At 39.5% G+C, this 19332-nt stretch overlaps 1 protein-coding gene across 2 annotated transcripts in view; it reads left to right on the top strand.

The window, feature by feature from the left end:
* Nucleotides 1-1069: 1069 nt before the first annotated feature.
* The window catches only part of LOC132828359 (fibroblast growth factor receptor substrate 2-like), a 73890-nt gene continuing 55627 nt past the window's right edge, over nt 1070-19332 (top strand). For both annotated transcript variants that reach the window (XM_060845387.1, XM_060845389.1), the window contains exon 1: nt 1070-1226. The gene's annotated coding sequence lies outside the window, so the exon portion shown is untranslated. The remainder of the gene's footprint in view (nt 1227-19332) is intronic.

The raw sequence follows: 19332 nt of genomic DNA, 5'->3' as shown, positions 1-19332 counted from the left end.
TGAAAGGTCACCCTTCAACTTCCTACACTCCAGTGAAAAGCTCCCAGCCTGTCCAGCCTATTCTTATAACTCAAACCCTCCATTCCCAGCAACATCCTGGTAAATCTTTTCCAAACTCTTTGACATTGCTGTTTGTGGGTCTCTGCTGTGTGCAACCTAGCTGCCACATTTTCTATATTGAAACATCATAGACTCTAATGCAAATGCTAGCAAAATGTAAATTATTTTCTTTTTGAACAGTATTATAAAATTGTAATTTATTAGGACTGGTTTTAGGTGAGGGTAAGATGAAGAGCGGAATCATGTGATATGTTTTGAAATCAGTCTGACAACTAACTTGGATAAGGGGGCAAAAACATTAAAGGGAAGCCCAGGTTGTTGGCTGAAAAGTACTTGTACAGGGTTTACACTGGCGACAACATCTGGTTTTAAAATCAAAAGTAATTGAAATGTCAGTATTTCAAATGGGAAGAAGAACTAAGCATCTGGTTTAAGAAAAACAGAAGTAATCTAAATGTCAATATTTTGTAGATGTAAGTGATTTTTTTTCCTGTACAGTTTTGCAAAGGAAATTTATTTAGAAAAAAGGCAAAAAGGGGATTTGTGTAGTTTTTTGTTGTTGTAGGGAATTTGAAAAACACAAAACAGAGTAGAGCAGTTTTTTGATGTACAGAATTGCACAGGTGATTTTACTTTGAAAAGAGCAGAAAGGGGTATTGAACAAGTTTTTTTTGCTGAAAAGAATTGCACAGGAGATTTTAATTGCTAAAGACCAAAAAAGGGGCATTGAGCAGTTATTTTTGCCGCACTGTATAGCGAAGGGGATTTCGATTATAAAATATTGTCATGAAAGGAAGTGGAGTAATTTTTTTTGCGGTACAGCATTGCAAAAGTGGGTTTTTATAATATTGGGGAAAGATATGCAGAGTTGAGGAGGGCTTGGAGGACCAAGTGTCCCTGGAGGCTGGCGCAGGCTGACTGAGGGACTTTTCCCTCCTGCACCACCCCATCTTGGCGCACGCCGGAGTGTCTTTGGTAGCGAGGCTGCCCTTTGGCCTCCTGCGGGAGATGTCAGTTGAGGCCTGTGAGGGAGCGGGCGGAGGCTGCAGCCTGAGGCGGCCGCCGGCTCTCACACACCGCCGCGGCGGCGGAGACGACTATGAGCGAGGAGCCGGCCAGGGTGGCAGCGGCGGGAGAGAGGAGAGCCAGGCCCTCGCGGTGTCGGTGTAAGTAGCGGCGGCTGGGTCGTTCCCCGGGGTCGGATGGGGGGGCGGGGGGCCCGCGGGATCACCCCCCACTTCCCCTACCTCTCTATCGAGGGAATGAAAGACAAAATATCCACCCCCTCCTCTTTTTTATTATTTGACTGAGAGTGAGCAGTAGGTCCCTCAGGGACAGGCCACTCTCTCTGACCGGGAGCATTCATATCCCTACCCCCTGCCCTCCCAACCTAATCCCCCCAGTAACAGACCCACTCCACTCAATGTGCTCTCACTCGTTGCACTTTACAACAACAACAACAAAAATACTCCAGCCACACACTTGATAAGCTTGATTGCATTCCTGGTTACAATTTAAATCGACTGTCTGTCTGGGGTATAGGGTTTTCAGTGTAAAAACCCGTGTGTTTCACTGATCACACTCCCCACTGTGATTATACCTCCATATAAAATTATACATGTCTATCTATATAGTACTTCAACATGACTAAAAGGAGACACGGGGTTGAAGCTTTTCCTGCTCTCATCAGGACTGGTACACAATGTCTCACTGCGCTGATTTGTGCTGGGGCTGACTGGTGGTTTGCACTCCTTATGTCTGACTGCAATGTGAATGGGTTTACAGCATGAATTTGGCTATGAAAGCTTGCATTTATTTACTGTTTTTCGTGCATTCTGGGTGCTGCAAAGCATTAACAGTTCTTATTTTTGAGGTTCCATCACTGTTGCGATGTGGGAGATGCAGTAGTTTGCACACAGCAAGCTCTCACAGATGGTGGTTGACAATGACCACATAACCCTCTCAACATCCCAGGATTAAGTATTGGCCAGATGGTGCACACCGTTTAGTGTGACTGTATTTGTGTTTACCATATTGGCCACTTGTATACTGCTATATGTGGCTATATTTAAATATGGTCTAATTACATTGGTAGATGTTGAGGAAATATTGACCATTTGATATCTTGTAAGGTATTGATGATTATTCTGTGAATTCTACAACGACTGTATATTGTTAGGTGGATGGGATGGCTCTGTCACTATTCAAATGTAAATGATATATTTTGCGACTGAATTTTCATTGCATTTTGTTTTTCTTGTGTCATAAAAATAAATGTTATTTGGCCATCAATAGGAAATTGAAAGTAGAGTACGGACTCGCTCTTTAATTTACTTGTAAAAAGATATGTTTAATAACATGTGTTTAATAACATATTTGCTTGATGTTTTATTCTTGAACCGAAGGATGGGTCGCAGAAAAGTAGTTTTTTGAGGAGTTTGCTCAGAAGCCAAACAATTGTCATTTAAGAGCAGTGAAGTTTAAGGCAGTAGGTTTTTCTATCAACTAATGTACAATTAGTATCTGTAATGGAGTGTATTGTCTAGTAGTAGTCTTGCCATGATTCAACTTTCAACATTTAAACAAGAAAGCTGAAATACTGTGGAGGCCAGAAGGCCTAGGGTTGAATTTTGTTATTTATGCTGAGTTAGCTGGGGTAATAGTTAGGATACTACAATTAGCCTCTATCCTGGAATAGAGCTGACAAAATCTACTGTAGTTTTATCTTTGAGTGCTAACCAGTGGTAAAGATCAGATCAAGTTCAACAGTTATGCCTCCACAGTCTGTCAACACCTCCATGGGAGATTGCTGAAAAACCCATGCCTAAAGAAATTCTGTGGCAAAACAGAGTTTAGGAATGCATTGTGTGACTCATTTGCCTCTAAGCATAGGCAAAATGTATTTTGCCCTTCACTAACAGCAGTTACTATTCAGTTTCAGTTCCAAGTGGAGGGCTTTGCGTTTGATTATAGTGCATTCTGCTCTGCTTCATATCCACTCTTCTGTGATTACAGTGCAGACTATAAAATCATTTGCTTTCAAATATTTTCTCAAATAAGATAGGATTTTTCTGATTTAGTTTTAGACAGGTATATGAAAAGATATTACAAACAATGGCTTAGTCACAGCTTGAATATTGCTGTAACACAAGACATGTTGCCAAAGATTTTTGTCTTGCACTCAGTCAGCACCTTTTCTTCAGTATAAATTGTTGTGATTATTTGAAATTTGGCATTCTTCCTCTCATCCTAATGAGTGCGAGGTGAGAAGTTCAGCAACACGTCTGACTTTTTAGTGGATGTTATTAAAAATATTTTTTGAGCTCTCAATCAGTGAGGAACAATTTGAGAGCAAGGCTGCAGTGCATTCCTGACGTACGTCTATATTTCAGATGTTATATTTTCAACAAAGTATGGTCTTGTATGCATGTGTTCACTTAACAAATAACCAATAGTTCGGAAATACAGTGTGAACATAGAAGCTGGCACTGTGGTTTATTGCAAGTCCCCAAATTTAAATAAGGTACTGATGGAATGCTGCATTGTTAAAGAAGAATGCTTTTGGTTGAGGCATAAATTTGTTCAGTTGGATATTAAAGATCCATGACACTTGGGAAGAAGAATGAGAGGTTCTGGTATCTTGGTCAAAATTCATCTTTCAACCTGCAATAGATTCATAGTTAACTGGCTAATTATCTGGCTGTTCACTGTGGATCTTCCCAGTATTATGTAGTTGCTGTGTTTGTCAAAATAAAATACAGAACTAAAATTTTGTAAGTACATGTATATGTGACTAGGAAAGAATTTTTTAGAAGTGTGAGGCCTTATCCACATGTCCAATATGAGACCTCAGCTTTTCACTTAAGCCTGGGTAAAAGCGTGGAGAGGATTACTTGCAGTTTTCAGATGACACTAGGTTTGAAAGCCTATTACTTTACATAGATTGCCAACTTCTTGTTGCAAAGGACTTGAGTGAGTGGGTAAACCTACATTGCAGATATTGTCCAGTGTGGGGTTGTGAGAGATTGTTCACTTTGGATCCAAGAAAGACAAATCAGCAAATTTGTTCAATGGTAATAGTCAGGAGTTATGAGATATTAAAAGGATATAAGGATCAATGAGAATAGATCATTGAAAGCTAATACTGGTGTATAAATAATTGAAAAGATTACTGGAATATTTGTACTTATCACAAAAGGCTTGAACTATGAAAGTGAGAAATTTATGTTTTGTTGTGCAGACTATATCTTGGGGTAGTGTGTTAAGTTTTCGATACCGAACCTTGGGAAAGAAATATCAGCCTTGCTGGAAATACATTTGCGAACATGAGAGCAGTGCTGAATGGGTTAACTATTGTGGGAAAGTTGCATAAACCTGATGATTGTCTATAAAGTTGAAAGGTGATCCATTCACTTTGTCAAAGGGATTCACTTGAGTAGAACCTGTGGCAGAATTAAGTACAAAGGGGTATCATCATAAAATTGATTAGGTTGTTTAGAAATGAAATCAAATAACATTGTTCACATCAAAAAGTGGATGAAATTTGGAATTGTCTGATTCCAGTTGAATTTTCAACTGATGATGTATCAGTTGAAACTTTAAGGTGGATTTAATTCGGTAAAGGGTATGATGGCATTTGAGACAAACTGGATATTTTCTATATTGACCTGTTCAGAGAGACGCCTCTGGAGCACCTGGGGCTTGAACCCAGGCACCCTAACTCAGAGGTAGGAAAATTACCACTTTGTCTCAAGAGCCCTGAAACATAAATAGACTTTTGAGTTTTTTTTCCCACTTTTTAAACCAGTAATCACCCATATAGCCAATTACACATTTAGAAGAACAGCCCATTATGGGCAATGCAAATCATCAAAAATGAGAAGAAGGTAGGGAGAGAGGCAAAGGGCTTAATCAAAATGGAGTGGAAGGGGAAACAAAAGTGGTTAATGTACTAAATTTGAATCAGCTGATCTCATAAAAGTTCAGAATAGACTGGAGAAACTGGCCTCACCCTATTCCAATGTTCCTAAGGATCATGAAAAGTTTAGTGTTAATAGTTTTGTTTCTGAGGTTGCCACCCTGCACATACTAACATGAAAAGTCTGAATCATTTTTAACTTGTACATGTATGTAGTACTAATTCGTACTCCTCTTAAAATCTCCCTTTGTGACTGCTATATGCTCATGGAACAAGTAAGATTATTATAAGACTACAAAAGGAATAGAGAGTTGTTGGCTGATATCTGTTCAGTTGCAGATGAATTTCTACAGCCTGTGCTGTCTTTTGGCTGATATGTACTTTTTACAAGCCCTTGGGTCAGTCTGTATCGTGTGGGGATTGACTAGACTGCATCACTAATAAGTAAACAAGCAGTAGAATCAGATGTTGTCTCTGATTAATAACTTGTATTAATTTAACTAAAAACTTTTGTTGGTTTTGACTCGTTTTAACAAAGGTTTGGAGGTGAGATTGTACCTTTTCAAAGGTGTACTGTGGATTTGGACAGAAATTAGTCCAATTTGGCTGAGGTTTAAGTTCAAGTAAAAGGAAATAATTTTTTTGAACTGTAAATGGCATGATTGTGGAGAAAGTAAAGGTATTATCATAGAGCATGGAAACAGACCTTTTGGACAAATTGTTTGCGCTGACCAGTCATCCCAATCTGACCCAGTCCCATTTACTAACGTTTGGCCAAATCACTCAACCCTTCCTATTCATATACCCATCTAGTTGCCTTTTTAAATGTTGTAATTGTGCCCACCTCCTTCATTTCCTCTGGCAGCTTGTTCCATACATACACTACCCCCTGCATAAAACATTTTACCCTGTAGATCCTTTCACAAATCTTTCCTCTGCCATCTTAAACCTATGTCCTCTAGTTTTGGACTTTCCCATCCCAGGAAAGCAACCATGGCTATTCATCCTATCTGTGCCCCTCTTGATCTTGTAGACCTCTAAGATCAACACTCAGGCTCTGATGGTCCAGGGAACAAAGCCTCAGCCTGTTGTTCAGTCTCTCCTTAACACACACACATTGCCGCCACCCCCCGCCATGCGCACATTCTTCCACACACACACACACACACACACACACACACACACACACACACACACACACACACACACCAACATCCTTGTAAATCTTTTCTGCACCCTCTCAAGTTTAACAACATCCTATAGAAGAGCGATCTGAATTGAAGTTACGAGATCAGGGAAGGAAGATAAACAGTGAAAATATAGACTAAATACTCTGGCGGCAGGGCGTATTACAAGTGGAATCTGGGGGTTATAAAGTAGAAGTGTCAGTAAATAAAAGCTAACCTACTCTCACTCTGGTTTATGAAAGAATTCCTAGGATTCTTACAGAGCCTGTACAAGTTAGTCATAAGGTTACAGCTGGAGCATGGCATATTGAGACATTGGAAGTAGTGACAGTGTGATGCAGCTTAAAGCATCTGATTTATGTGGAATGACCACCAGTTTGATTCAGGGATAAAATCCCAAAGCTATTTTCAAGATTGCTGCAAACTCTGGAACCAGGGTGCAGTTTCAAACTTGGAGTAATGATAAATTTATGTAACAATCTGTCCAAGAAGGCAATAATACAAAGAAGATTGAGATTATGGTTGTTCGGCTTCTTGTTTTAAATTTTTTCAGATCGCTTTGTTTTGATTATCTCCCCTTTATAACATAACTGTCTCTGTTGCTTGTACAGCGTTTGAGGTTCCCTGAGGACTATATACATATAATCTTTTTTTTGATTGAACCATTCTAGCTGCTGACCCCTCCCTAATTATTCTGGGCAAATACATTTGTGATTGTTGGTGCTCTTATGTGTCCATTGGTGTGCGTACTCAGCTTGCTGCTGAGTAGGGGCATTCTATGCTTGGAAGGTTCTGTTGCAAATATGACCCAATACTGGAGCTGGCTTGGAACTTCCTTCTGTGCCTGTGAAATGTGCTTGCTTCTGAAGGAGGGTGCATTGTTTTTCATTTGGGTTGGGGGACAATATCAAAACCCCTAAGTGAAACTTTGTGACCTTGTTGCACTACCTTTGACCACCAGGAGAGTGCACATCAGAGTCAAGCTTGCTAAGGAAGATTCATTCTGGTCAACCTGTATTATGGCAGTCTGGCTACCTGGCCAAAAAATATATTTGTGACTGTATCAGTATAGTGTAGCTGTTAGGCATGTTGGCTTGGTCAAGAACCTTGCCTGCATAATATTTAGTCTTGTCATCTGATCTTCATAAGTTTACAAAGGCTGCTTAGGAAAAAGTTGTTGCTCATAACATACTCAAGTCTCGTATGTAGAGCAGAATGGGTTAAGATGTTCAGTTTGAAGTTTGCTAAAGATTGCACTTTCTTTGGAAATTTTTGCATGTGCCACATTGTTAACATAGAGAGCTCAGGATCCCTACAGTATAGATAGATGCCATTCAACCCATCGAGACTGCACTAACCCTGTGAAGAGCATCCCATCCTATCCTTGTAAACCTTGCAACCCTATGTTAACCATGCCCAACCCACCTGGACTGCACATCCCTGGACACGATGGGGCTCTTTACCATGGTCAATCCACCTAACCTGCACATTTTTGGAGTGTGGGTGGAAACCAGAGGATAACCCAGACAGACACTGGAAAGCCACCACACAGATAGGTAGTCACTGAAGACCAGAATTGAACCTGGATCCCTGATGCTGTGAGCCAGCAATGCTAACCACTGTCCCACAATGCCACCTATATAATAGTGTGCTACTGAGTGTTGTATCCACAACTGACAGGTTCTCCGCTGGGCTGAAATCTTGGGTTTGTGATGTGGTGTTTCAGGAGGAGACTGGTGCATCCTTTTTCTTTGTACTGATTGTATTAGATTGTTCATTTCCAGTTATCAGTCATCAGTGTTACTGCTATCAAAGTGGCATTCTAACAATGGGAACAGTTATAATAAAATGATGCCAAATTCAGCTTGATTGAGAAGCAGTTTCAGGCTGTGCAAGATGTTGAGTTTGGCATTGTAAAGGGTAACTCCACTATGGTGTCAAATCCTACCTCCTCCTGAGGACCCAGGCAGCAAAGATACCAGTCTTCAACCAATTTGATTCACTCCACATCTTGTTAAGAAAATGCAGAAGGCCCTGCAAACTGCAAAGTCTGTTGGGTCCTTACCAGTATTCCAACTGCAACATTAAAGACTAATTCTTCATAATTAGCTGTGGCAGATGAGGCTACAACACTGGCATCAATTCAGTAATGCTGAATATAGGAAGTAGGAGCAGGAGTAGGCAATTCAATCCTTTGAGCCCGTTCTGCCATTTAACGTGATCATGGCTGATCTTATCCTGTGGTCTCAACTCCACTTTCTTGTCTGCTCCCCATTGCCCTTTCTCCTGCTTTTCGTCAGAAAGGTATCTATTTTTGTTATTTAATCTATTGATTGATTCTTCCTCTGCTGCACTGTGAGGCAGTGAGTTCCACAGATTCTCAACCCTCAGAAGTAGTTTCTCCTTATCTCAGTTTTGAACCTATCTCCTCTTACTCTATATTTATGAGCGTTTGTTCTAGACTGTCCCACATCTGTTCAACGTCCACCTTATCAATCCTCTTTAGCATTTTATGTATCTGTCAGATACCCCTCATTCTTTTGAACTCCAGTGAGTACAAGACCGTTCCTCATTTGACAGGCATTTCATCTCTGGAATCACTGATAATCCTCCTCTGAACTGCCTCCAGTGCTACCATATCCTTCCTCAAGGGGCCCAAAATAGACACAATATTCTAGGTGTGATTTCATCAATTATGTAATTGTAACAACACTTCTTTATTTTTGTAATCCAGTCCTTTTGCAATAAATGCTAATCTTCTATTTGTCTTTCTTATTATACCTTGTGCCTGCATACCCACTTTTTGTGATTAATGCACCAGAATATCGAGCTCCCTCTGCACTGATGCACTTTGAATCTACTTCCCGTTGAAATAATAATTTGCCCTCTTTGTTTTATAGCCAGAATGGATAACCTCTCATTTATCCACATTAAACTCCATCTGCCAGATTCTGGCCAATTCTCCTAGCCTATCAATATCCAACTGTAAACTCTAGCTCCTCCTCATAGTGTGCTTTCTGTGAATTTTGCTATGTTGACCTCTGTCCCTGTTTGCAAATCACTTACATAGATTGTAAATAATTGAGTCCAAGAACTGAACCATGCAGCACCCCACTAGTCACAGTTTGCCATTAAGAGAAGGACCCATTTATCCTGACCATCTGCTTTCAACCAGTCAGCCAATCCTCTATCCAAGCCAGTACTCTACCTCTGAGATCTAATGTTCTGGATCAGTCTTTTGGGTGTCCACATCTGCCAGGGTCCCCATTATCAACCTTGCTGGTTAGAGGTTTCAGAAGACATTTACCAGTCTGTTGCTGAGGATGGAGGGTTTGAGTTATGAGAGGCTGGATATAGAACATAGAACATAGAAAGATACAGCGCAGTACAGGCCCTTCGGCCCTCAATGTTGCGCCGACCGAATCCTACCTAACCTACACTAGCCCAATAACTTCCAAATGCCTATCCAATGCCCGCTTAAATGACCATAAAGAAGGAGAGTTCACCACTGCTACTGGCAGGGCATTCCATGAACTCACAACCCGCTGCGTAAAGAATCTACCCCTAACATCTGTCCTTTACCTACCACCCCTTAATTTAAAGCTGTGTCCCCTAGTAACACCTGACTCCATTAGCGGTAAAAGGTTCTCAGTGTCGACCCTATCTAAACCCCTAATCATCTTATACACCTCTATCAAATCTCCCCTAAACCCTCTCTTCTCCAATGAGAACAGCCCCAAGTGCCTCAGCCTTTCCTCATAAGATTTTCCTACCATTCCAGGCAACATCCTGGTAAACCTCCTCTGCACTCGTTCCAATGCCTCCACATCCTTCCTATAGTATGGCGACCAAAACTGCACACAATACTCCAGATGAGGCCGCACCAGAGTCTTATACAGTTGCAACATGACCTCAGGACTCCGGAACTCAATTCCTCTACCAATAAAGCCCAGTACACCATATGCCTTCCTCACAGCACTATTTACCTGGGTGGCAACTTTCAGAGGTCTGTGTACATGGACACCAAGATCCCTCTGCTCATCCACACTACCAAGTAGCCTACCATTAGCCCAGTAATCCATCTTCTTGTTACTCCTACCAAAGTGAATGACTTCACACTTAGCTACATTGAATTCCATTTGCCACATTTCCGCCCAGCTCTGCAACTTATCTATATCCCGCTGTAACCTACCACTTCCTTCCTCATTATCCACAACTCCACCGACTTTTGTGTCATCCGCAAACTTGCTTACCCAGCTTTCAAGTCCTTCCTCTAGATCATTTATAAAGATAACAAAAAGCAATGGTCCCAAAACAGATCCTTGTGGTACACCGCTAGTAACTGCACTCCAAGATGAACATAGTCCATCAACTACTACCCTCTGTCTCCTTCCAGCCAGCCAATTCCTAATCCAAACCTCTAATGTATCCTCAATGCCATACCTCCATAGTTTTAGCATTAGCCTACCATGGGGAACCTTATCGAACGCCTTACTAAAATCCATATACACAACATCTACTGCTTTACCCTCGTCCACTTCTCAAAGAACTCAATAAGGTTTGTGAGGTACGACCTGCCCTTCACAAAACCATGCTGGCTATCCTTGATGGGACTTTTTTCACTAGAGCATAGGAGGTTGAAAGGTGACCTTAAAGGTTTATAAAATCATGAGGGTTATAGATAAGGTAATGGCATGTCTTTTTCCCCTCTGGTATATTATTTCAACACATGGCATAGGTGAGAGGAGAAAGACTTTTAAAAAGACATGAATGGCAATTTTTTTGTTTACGCAGTGGGTTGTATGTGGAATGAACTTCCAGAGGAAATGGATGTGAGTACAGTCACAATATTTAAAAGACATGTAGATAAGTACATGAATGAGAGGGGTTTGGAAAGCTATGGGACAATTGCAGGTGAGTGGGACTAGTTTAGTTTGGGATTGTGGTCGACATGGTTTGGTTGGATCGAAGAGTCATACAGAAAGACTCCATCCCCAGCAGGTTTGTCAAGCATGACCTGCTGTTCATGAAACTGTGCTGGCAGGTGAATGAACTTTGTTTTTCTAAGTGTTCATTATCTCCTACGTTATGCAGGACTCCCTCAACTTCCTACTGCAGAAGCCAAACCAATTAGTCTGTAGTTTCCCACTTCTTGCTTATCTTGGTTTTTTTTTTGAATAAAGGTGTCATTTTTCTAATCCACTGGTACCATTCCAAAATTCATTGGGTTCTGTAAAATCATAACGCGTCCACATTTGTTGCTGCCACGTCCTTAATACTTACAGGTGCAGACTTTGAGGCACTGGGGATTTATCTGCCTTTACTGATTATCATCATTCCTTATCTGATTTTGTGTTAAAGTCATAGAAATCCCTTCCTAACTTAATTGCAGATTTCAAGAAAATGGTTCATCACCACCTCCTTGAGGGTTTTAAAGGATGGATGACAAATGTTAGCCCAATGATGGAGCCCATGTCTTGGTTTTGTTTTTAAACAGTGCTTAGGGGATCCCTTGAAACTCCTGGACACTTTCAAATTAATTCTGGGTATTTGTAATTTTTTTTGTGTGTGGCATCCTGGCCTCCTTCTTGAAATGTTTACATTTTAATTGCCAGAAGGAGCACATAAAGAACTCTGGGAGTACCTGTGAAAAGAAAGCAAATGGTCACTGGATCCAAAATGTTAACTCTGCTTTCTGTCCACAGATGTTGAGTTTTTCTAGTAATTTCCATTTTTGTTTCTGATTTCCAACATACAAAGTTCTCTCTTTATTGTGTGCAGAGCTAAATTGGGGGAGACGAACTAGAACTCTAGATACATGGGCAAACAATGAAAATGGGATTATATTTTCTGTAATCCTGTTTCAACAATTAAACATTAAATCAGTTACTGCAATATTTTTAATACTTACCAAGTCTTGAAGATCTGTAGCTCAGGTTGAGATTTTGGATGTAGGTTTGCTCGCCGAGCTGGAAGGTCCATTTCCAGATGTTTCGTCACCCTACTGGTAACATCTTCAGTGGGACTCAGGCAAAGCACTGCTGAAAATTCCTGCTTTCTATTTATATATTTGGGTTTCTTTGGGTTTGTGATGTCATTTCATGTGGTGATATTATTTCCTGTGGTGAAGTCACTTCCTGTTCCTTTTCTCAGGGGTGGTAGTTGGGGTCTAACTCGATGTGTTTGTTGATAGAGTTCCGGTAGGAATGCCATGCTTCTAGGAATTCTCTTGCGTGTCTTTATTTGGCTCGTCCTAGGATGGATGCGTTGTCCCAGTCGATATTTGTAATACTATATCGTTCTTCTGTAATCTGCCATATATTTTGACCATGTCCCTTCCTGATGTACGGTTTCAAAGGTTCTGCCATATTTCCAGTACCTCAACATGCCATTCTTCAAATAAAAGGTTGAATTGGGTTTATTAGTAATTCAGGGAGGATGGAGTGTTGGCCCACTGTAATAACTCTGTTGCAAGTAAAACCTCAGTTGGGTTGCAGCATAGTGGTCAAGATCATGAAAACTGAGCTATTGGTTTAAAAAGTAGTGTTGCAACTGGGTAAAACTGTCGGCTTGTAATCAAAATCTGCAAACTTTCCTAATTCTAGTGTGCACCTTGTGTAACATTTGAAGGAAGACTTGCATGGGTATAAAGCTCTTTTCGTGACCTTCGATCATACTGTAGAGTTTTAATGCCAATGAAGTGCACTTGCAATTGAATCACCGTTTTAATGTACACTCCGTCAGCAGGTGAAACTTCAATTTATCTGGTTCTGAAATGTTGTAATTAAATAAACGTGCATTTATATAGCACCTTTTTATCGCATTAGTGGAATATTCATGCTCTAGTTATTTTTATTTTTGATGCATTGTTGCTAGCAAGACCTCTGTTATAATAAATTATGTAAACGGTCAGTAATCAGTTTTGTTTCTGTTTGTGCTGGGAGAGGGGAGTGCTGACCAGCACACCTAAAGAACAGTTCTCTGCTCTTCATCAATTAACCCCCATTCCAATAAGACCATGTCTTAAACAAATCTAAAATAATCCAGAACTTCTGCCTTAGAGCTCGGGACAGTACCAATGAGCCACAATACCTACATTTAAAAAATATTTGGAACAGTTTCTTGTCTTTTGTGTAATGCGTTGTTGCTTGTCTGATTATTGTATGCTGTTTTTTATTTTGAAATGTCATTCTGCTCTAGAATCCCACTTGAGCTTAAACAATAATAGTTTGGAAAGTCCAATCTCCATCCTCAAGTCTGATTTGCCGTAATTGATGGTTGTTATCACTTTTGCCAGCAGTTTGCCAATTAAATGGCTGCATAGTTAGTGCATACCTGCAGCTAATGCATTGAGTCTTTGGATTCTCATCCTGTTCCACTACACACACCGTGAGAGCAGTGATAGATATGCTAGATTCAGTAATAAAACAGAAAATTCTGAAAGTACGCAGATCTGGCAGCATCTGTGGAGAAAGAAATGAACTTAATGTTTCAGGTCGATGGCCTTTCAGATTTGCTGAGCATTTCCAGTATCCACAGTACTTTGCATTCCAATTTGTGCTCAATTCAGTGCTGTGTCTGTTAGTCCAATGTTTCTTGGAAGGTTAGACTGGAAAATGGCATGACCTTTTTATTTTGTTTTCAAAAAACAATTTTTTTGATCCCTTCCAATTTGTGTATTTTTGAAGAACTTTGTGTACTATATATTTGTGATTAAATCAGAATATTTAATGAATATATTTTGATTTAAAGTGCTTGTCAAATGCTCCAAATAAATATTTCATTCACCTTATTTTTGCTGCTGGAAATAGTTGAGGGCAAAAATGGTGCGGAAAATCAACAGTGTAATGAGGTTTGATCTGGTTGTGGCCAAACTAAATTTAATGTTGTATTTTCAATTTTTCAAAATAACTCAGTTTTTCTTCAAATGCAGTGCAATACCACGCAATTCTACTGACAGGATTAGGAACCTCCGAAACATTGGATGAATATTATGATGTGTGTCTGTTCCGCAAATCTGAATAGAAAACCTGGGGTAAAAAGACTGACTTGATTCAACAGAGGAGATTGAAAACATTATACTTTGGTTAAGGTGTCACGACAGAAAATTGTCCAACTGCCTGGTCCATAGACCTTTGCACTGATATTTTCAGCATGAGAGAATAGATTTGGGCCTGTCTGTGCCTTGTACAGATCCTGTTTTCATCCAAGCTAATGTTGCTTCTGCTGCATACATTGAGAATTATGCTGCTGCATCGCAGTAGTGATCTCTGTGTTCGTTTCTTCACATGTATTTACAGTGTGATTTCAAGGATTAAGTTGCTGAGACTCATGCTATATTGTGTGTTTAAACATTCATGAGAGTTTCATTTTTAGAAAAAGATAGATACTGTGAATTAATTCAGAGCTTTTCAACCTGTTTTAAAAGAACAGTACATAAGAAGTGAGACCGATGATTAAAATGGTTAAATTTACTTCAGCGGACAGTTAGCAGTGATCACCCTCGGACATCTTGGTCAAATCTCTATCTTCATAGATGAGCCTTGACTTTGTTGCTTGCTTCATTTTGATTATTAATGCTTTCAGTGACGGGATAAGGATTCCCTCTGAGGAATTCTTGCAATTTATTAACATACTTTTGAGATTAGTGTTTACGTATTGGAATGTTCCCAATAAGAAATATGTGGATTGCGCCTCAAAATTATTAATAATTTTGTATTAGGATTTGTTAATAATTTGCTGCAAAGATGAAATAATGTTTAATTTTGGCTTTTTGTTTAAAAGAAAGTCACAGCAGAGTGAACCTCGCAATAATGAAGCTTGTTTTACCGACCACTTGTTAGAACAGACTCTCTTCCAATGCATAGGTTAGAGTTACACTTTGACTTTGGGTTAAGAGTTCCATTGAACTTGAGCCTAAGTGAAATGACTCCAATCTGCAGCAAATCCCCTTCTTTACCACAGTTGTTTTTTTCCCCTTGTCAATGATTAGATGAGATTAGATTTCCTACAGTATGGAAACGGGACCTTCAGCCCAACAAGTCCACACTGACCTTTCGAAGAGCATCCCACCCAGACCCATTTCCCTCTGACTAATGTACCTAACTTTATGGGCAATTTAGCATGGCCAATCCACCTGACCTGCACATCTTAGGATTGTGGAAGAAAACCGGAGCACCCGGAGGAAACCCACACAGACACAGGGAGAATGTGCAAATAGTCGCCAGAGGCTAAAATCAAACCGAGGACTCTGGTGCTGTGAGGCGGCAGTGCTAACCACTGAGCCACTGTGCCAGCCCGAATTCCTGTCCCCAATTTATTAATTTGAAATCCGTGACTTCACAAATTTCTCTGCCTCCCCCATTCCACATGCCGGCTCACTGCTTTCCTTCACTGTTCATCAGACTTGTACATTCTTAATCTCCACTTCCTCTCTGATTTGCCTTTGGTGACAGATCTTCAGACTCTTTGGACCGATGTTCTGAAAACCTTTCTATTTTGCTATATATCGGTTTAGATTTTAAAACCATGCTGAACCATACCTGCAATCAACTTAGTCTGTTAGGTCATAAATCCCTTTTGGGGTTATGTACAATTTGTGCAAGTTTATAGTTTAGAAGCTCTGGTTGTGTTACTTTGGAACATTTCTGGGAATTGTCTTTCTTTTTTATTTTAGCTGTGTTCATTTGAACAATTAATAGTTTTTCTTTCTAAAATTTTAAAGGCTATTTATTTTAATAGCTTCATTGTTCTTTTGCTTGAAGGAAAAGGGATTCCTTGAAGTGATTAACAGGCATCAATAGGATTGTACTTATTTGCTAACAGAGTATATAGTATGCTGTCTAATTATTTTGATAATGAGTAGAGAACAAAACAAGGGGACAAATTTGAAATTGTTGTAAATGCAGACACCTATATCAGGAGGAGATTAAAAGTTTTTGATCCCTGATTAATGGATTAGTGATTAGAATTTTTGAGTGTTTGAACAGACGAAGGTATTTTGATCAACCGCTTTCACTAACTTTGGAACTGCGATTGGGCAAATACCGTAGAACTGACCTGCTGCTACTCTACCCTAACCAGGCATCACTGGTGAATCAATTTAATTTGGTTGCTTCTGAGCCTCAAAGGATGACACCATGAGAATTATAATCTTGGTTGTGCTCTAACCTTGTGTTGGAGTTCCTGTGATCCTTCCCCTTTCACTCACTATTGCTTTCCACCTTTTTTATGCTGGATTTTGTTTGACCTAAGATGAATAGCATCATACAGAATGATCAACAGATGTTTGAAGGCCAACTTCAGAGGAGCCCCTTGACCTTCCAGAAGTTGGAACTTTATTTTACTAGCTTTTCTTTGAGAACTCTCAACAAGTGAAAGGGGTTCACATCTTACTCATTTCCACTATTCCAGTTAAACTTACTAAAACATACATTATTACCTTATTCCTGTATTGAAGTGTGGAGAAATTTAGTTTTCATTAACATATCACTGAAGTATGAAGGTGGGTAATGCCCACTGGTCTGTCTTTCTAAGTTACTCCTCACAATGAAACAACTCTTGGGATGGCCACAGTCAGCCACATTGCACAGGTGAGTATGGAGGACGAATGTCAATCACTGATTTTGAGTGTCTGTATACTTGGGCAAAAAGCTTGCTTTCTTCAGTCATCTTTGAATCAATTGAAGAACTGGTACATTGTCAAATACACATCTCAAAAACCAATGTCAGCCATTGTTTAATGGAAAATGTAAGTCATTGGCTTTAATTAATTTCCAAAGAGTGCCCATTGTGGCTAAAGCTAAGTAATTATAACTGATGGGATTATTTGCAGGAGGGTATTTTGGAACTCTTCCACAAAATAATGTTAGTGCCAGGTTACATTATTGTGGGTTTTGTTTTCCCACCAATGGTTCTTAAGAAATAATTCACTACACAAGAGTAATTACTTTCCAAGAACGTGCAGTGACTTCTTGGACAATGGTGCAGTCAAAGTCGAGCACCAACCTGAAAGCTAATGGTTTACCTTTTAAAGGTATATTTAAACCTTAAACCTGTATTTAAAGCTGCTAATCCCATCAATACAATAATGAAAATTAAAAACAGCCTATGAACTTTTTTCATGTTGTGAGCCTATCTTGGTGCAGCTTACTATAGAACTGGAACAGATGATTTCTTGTATTCAGTCAGATTACATGTTTAGATCGGAATGTGGAAGTACCATTGTGGACTGGAGTGGACACAGTTTAAAAATTATGCAACACCAGGTTATAGTCCAAAAGATTTATTAAAATGTACAAGCTTTCCAAGCGCTGTTCCCTTGTCAGATAGCTAGTGAGGCCAGATCATAGGACACAGAATTTATAGTAAAAGATCAAAGTGTCATATATAAACCTTAAGTTATCTCAGGACTGTGTTTTGAAAGAAGTTTGGGGATTGACCTATCAATCGAAACCTGCATCCCCATTCTAAGTGATTTAAAAACTTAACAGCAATCTAGGCTTGTTCAATGCATTGCATAAGGTGTATGATACTTTGAACTTTTACATAAATTCTGGCCTATGATCCTGCCCCACTAGCTACCTGATGAAGGAGCAATGTGATTTTTTTAAAACTATGTTTAGACCAGTCACTGTCCCGGTCACACTGGCCCATCCTCATGTCTTAGTCTGACAGATGAATTTCTCATTTGATTGAAGTTTTGGCTTTATTCACACAGCCAAACCTGGTTCAAGATTAAATCTAAACAGTGTTCACTCTAGAATTGAATTCAAAAGAAACTAACAATGGTGCTGGATTAGTAATACAGCTACTTGAATTTATAACCCAGAGTTTGTGAACTTAAATTTCACATAGCACTTTGGGAATTTAATTGCAGTTTAAAAGCTATCTGAAGGTGAAAAGCTAGTATCATAAAAAGTGGCCATAAAGGTTTGGGGTTGTAATTAAAAACCACAGTTTAGTTCACTGATGTCCTTTAGGGTAGGAAATTAGCCAGCTTTGTCTGGGTTGGCTTGAACTCAACTCCTTTGTCCACTGAGCTGTATCAAATCATTGCAAAGTGTGCTCTTCGAACTTTGGCAATTCACAAAGGCTTGCTCCCACCTTGTAACAGCAATACAATAGCTATAAGCGCCTGACTAGCCAGAAACACCTGTGTTTGAAATGTTTTTTTTAAATGTTGGGACTATGTAACTGAGCTGAAAATGTGTTGCTGGAAAAGCGCAGCAGGTCAGGCAGCATCCAAAGAACAGGAGAATCGACGTTTCGGGCATGAGCCCTTCTTCCTGAAGAAGGGCTCATGCCCGAAACGTCGATTCTCCTGTTCTTTGGATGCTGCCTGACCTGCTGCGCTTTTCCAGCAACATATTTTCAGCTCTGATCTGCAGTCCTCACCTTTTCACTACGTAACTAAACTAGGTAATTAACGAATCAATTTCAGGTAATATTTGAAAGTATAGAATTGCTGTTAATGATACTTTGGATGTTCTGTTAACACTACAAATAAAACTTGAGAGATCCTGGATTAGTTTGCAAAAATGCACTACTTACATAGTTCCATCATTGTTGAATTCTCTTGGAAGATTTTTTACTTGAAATAATTGAGCTTTACCAATGACCATGATTGTGTGTCAGGAATTAGCATAGCATTATTTTTGCTGATGTGAATGCTGTATTAGGGATGATGATTTTTATTAACAAATGAGAGCAGAATTATTTATTTGATAGTCTTGCTGCTGTTGGCCGCGGCTCATGGATTTGTTTTTGAAATAATTTTATATGCTATCCATTGGTGAGGGACAAATAAAGTATATTAGAATATGACGCTATGTCAAATCTTTTAAAGTGTCATGGCTCGTGTGGATACTGCTCAAAATCAAGCCCCACAAGTCCCAGAGTCGTTACAAATGTGAAAATATTTATTCAAACTATTCAAATACCACAATTTACCTGACTGGTTATCTTGGGCACAAATGAAATACTCACCAGGTTTCTGTAACTAACAAGAAAATAATTGTTTACTACAAGCAAATTATCCTTTATCATTAGCAATTAAGAAATATAAATTGCTAAGTTAAATTTTTAAATCTAACTCTCCTTTAGTCTGTCTTTCATAAACAGATACTCAAAGACAGTCAGGGCATGGGTATTAAAGGTGGAAAAATA

Source organism: Hemiscyllium ocellatum, chromosome 26 (assembly GCF_020745735.1).
Source record: "Hemiscyllium ocellatum isolate sHemOce1 chromosome 26, sHemOce1.pat.X.cur, whole genome shotgun sequence".
Taxonomy (NCBI): Eukaryota; Metazoa; Chordata; class Chondrichthyes; order Orectolobiformes; family Hemiscylliidae; genus Hemiscyllium; species Hemiscyllium ocellatum.
This window is presented reverse-complemented; position numbering and strand designations above follow the sequence as displayed.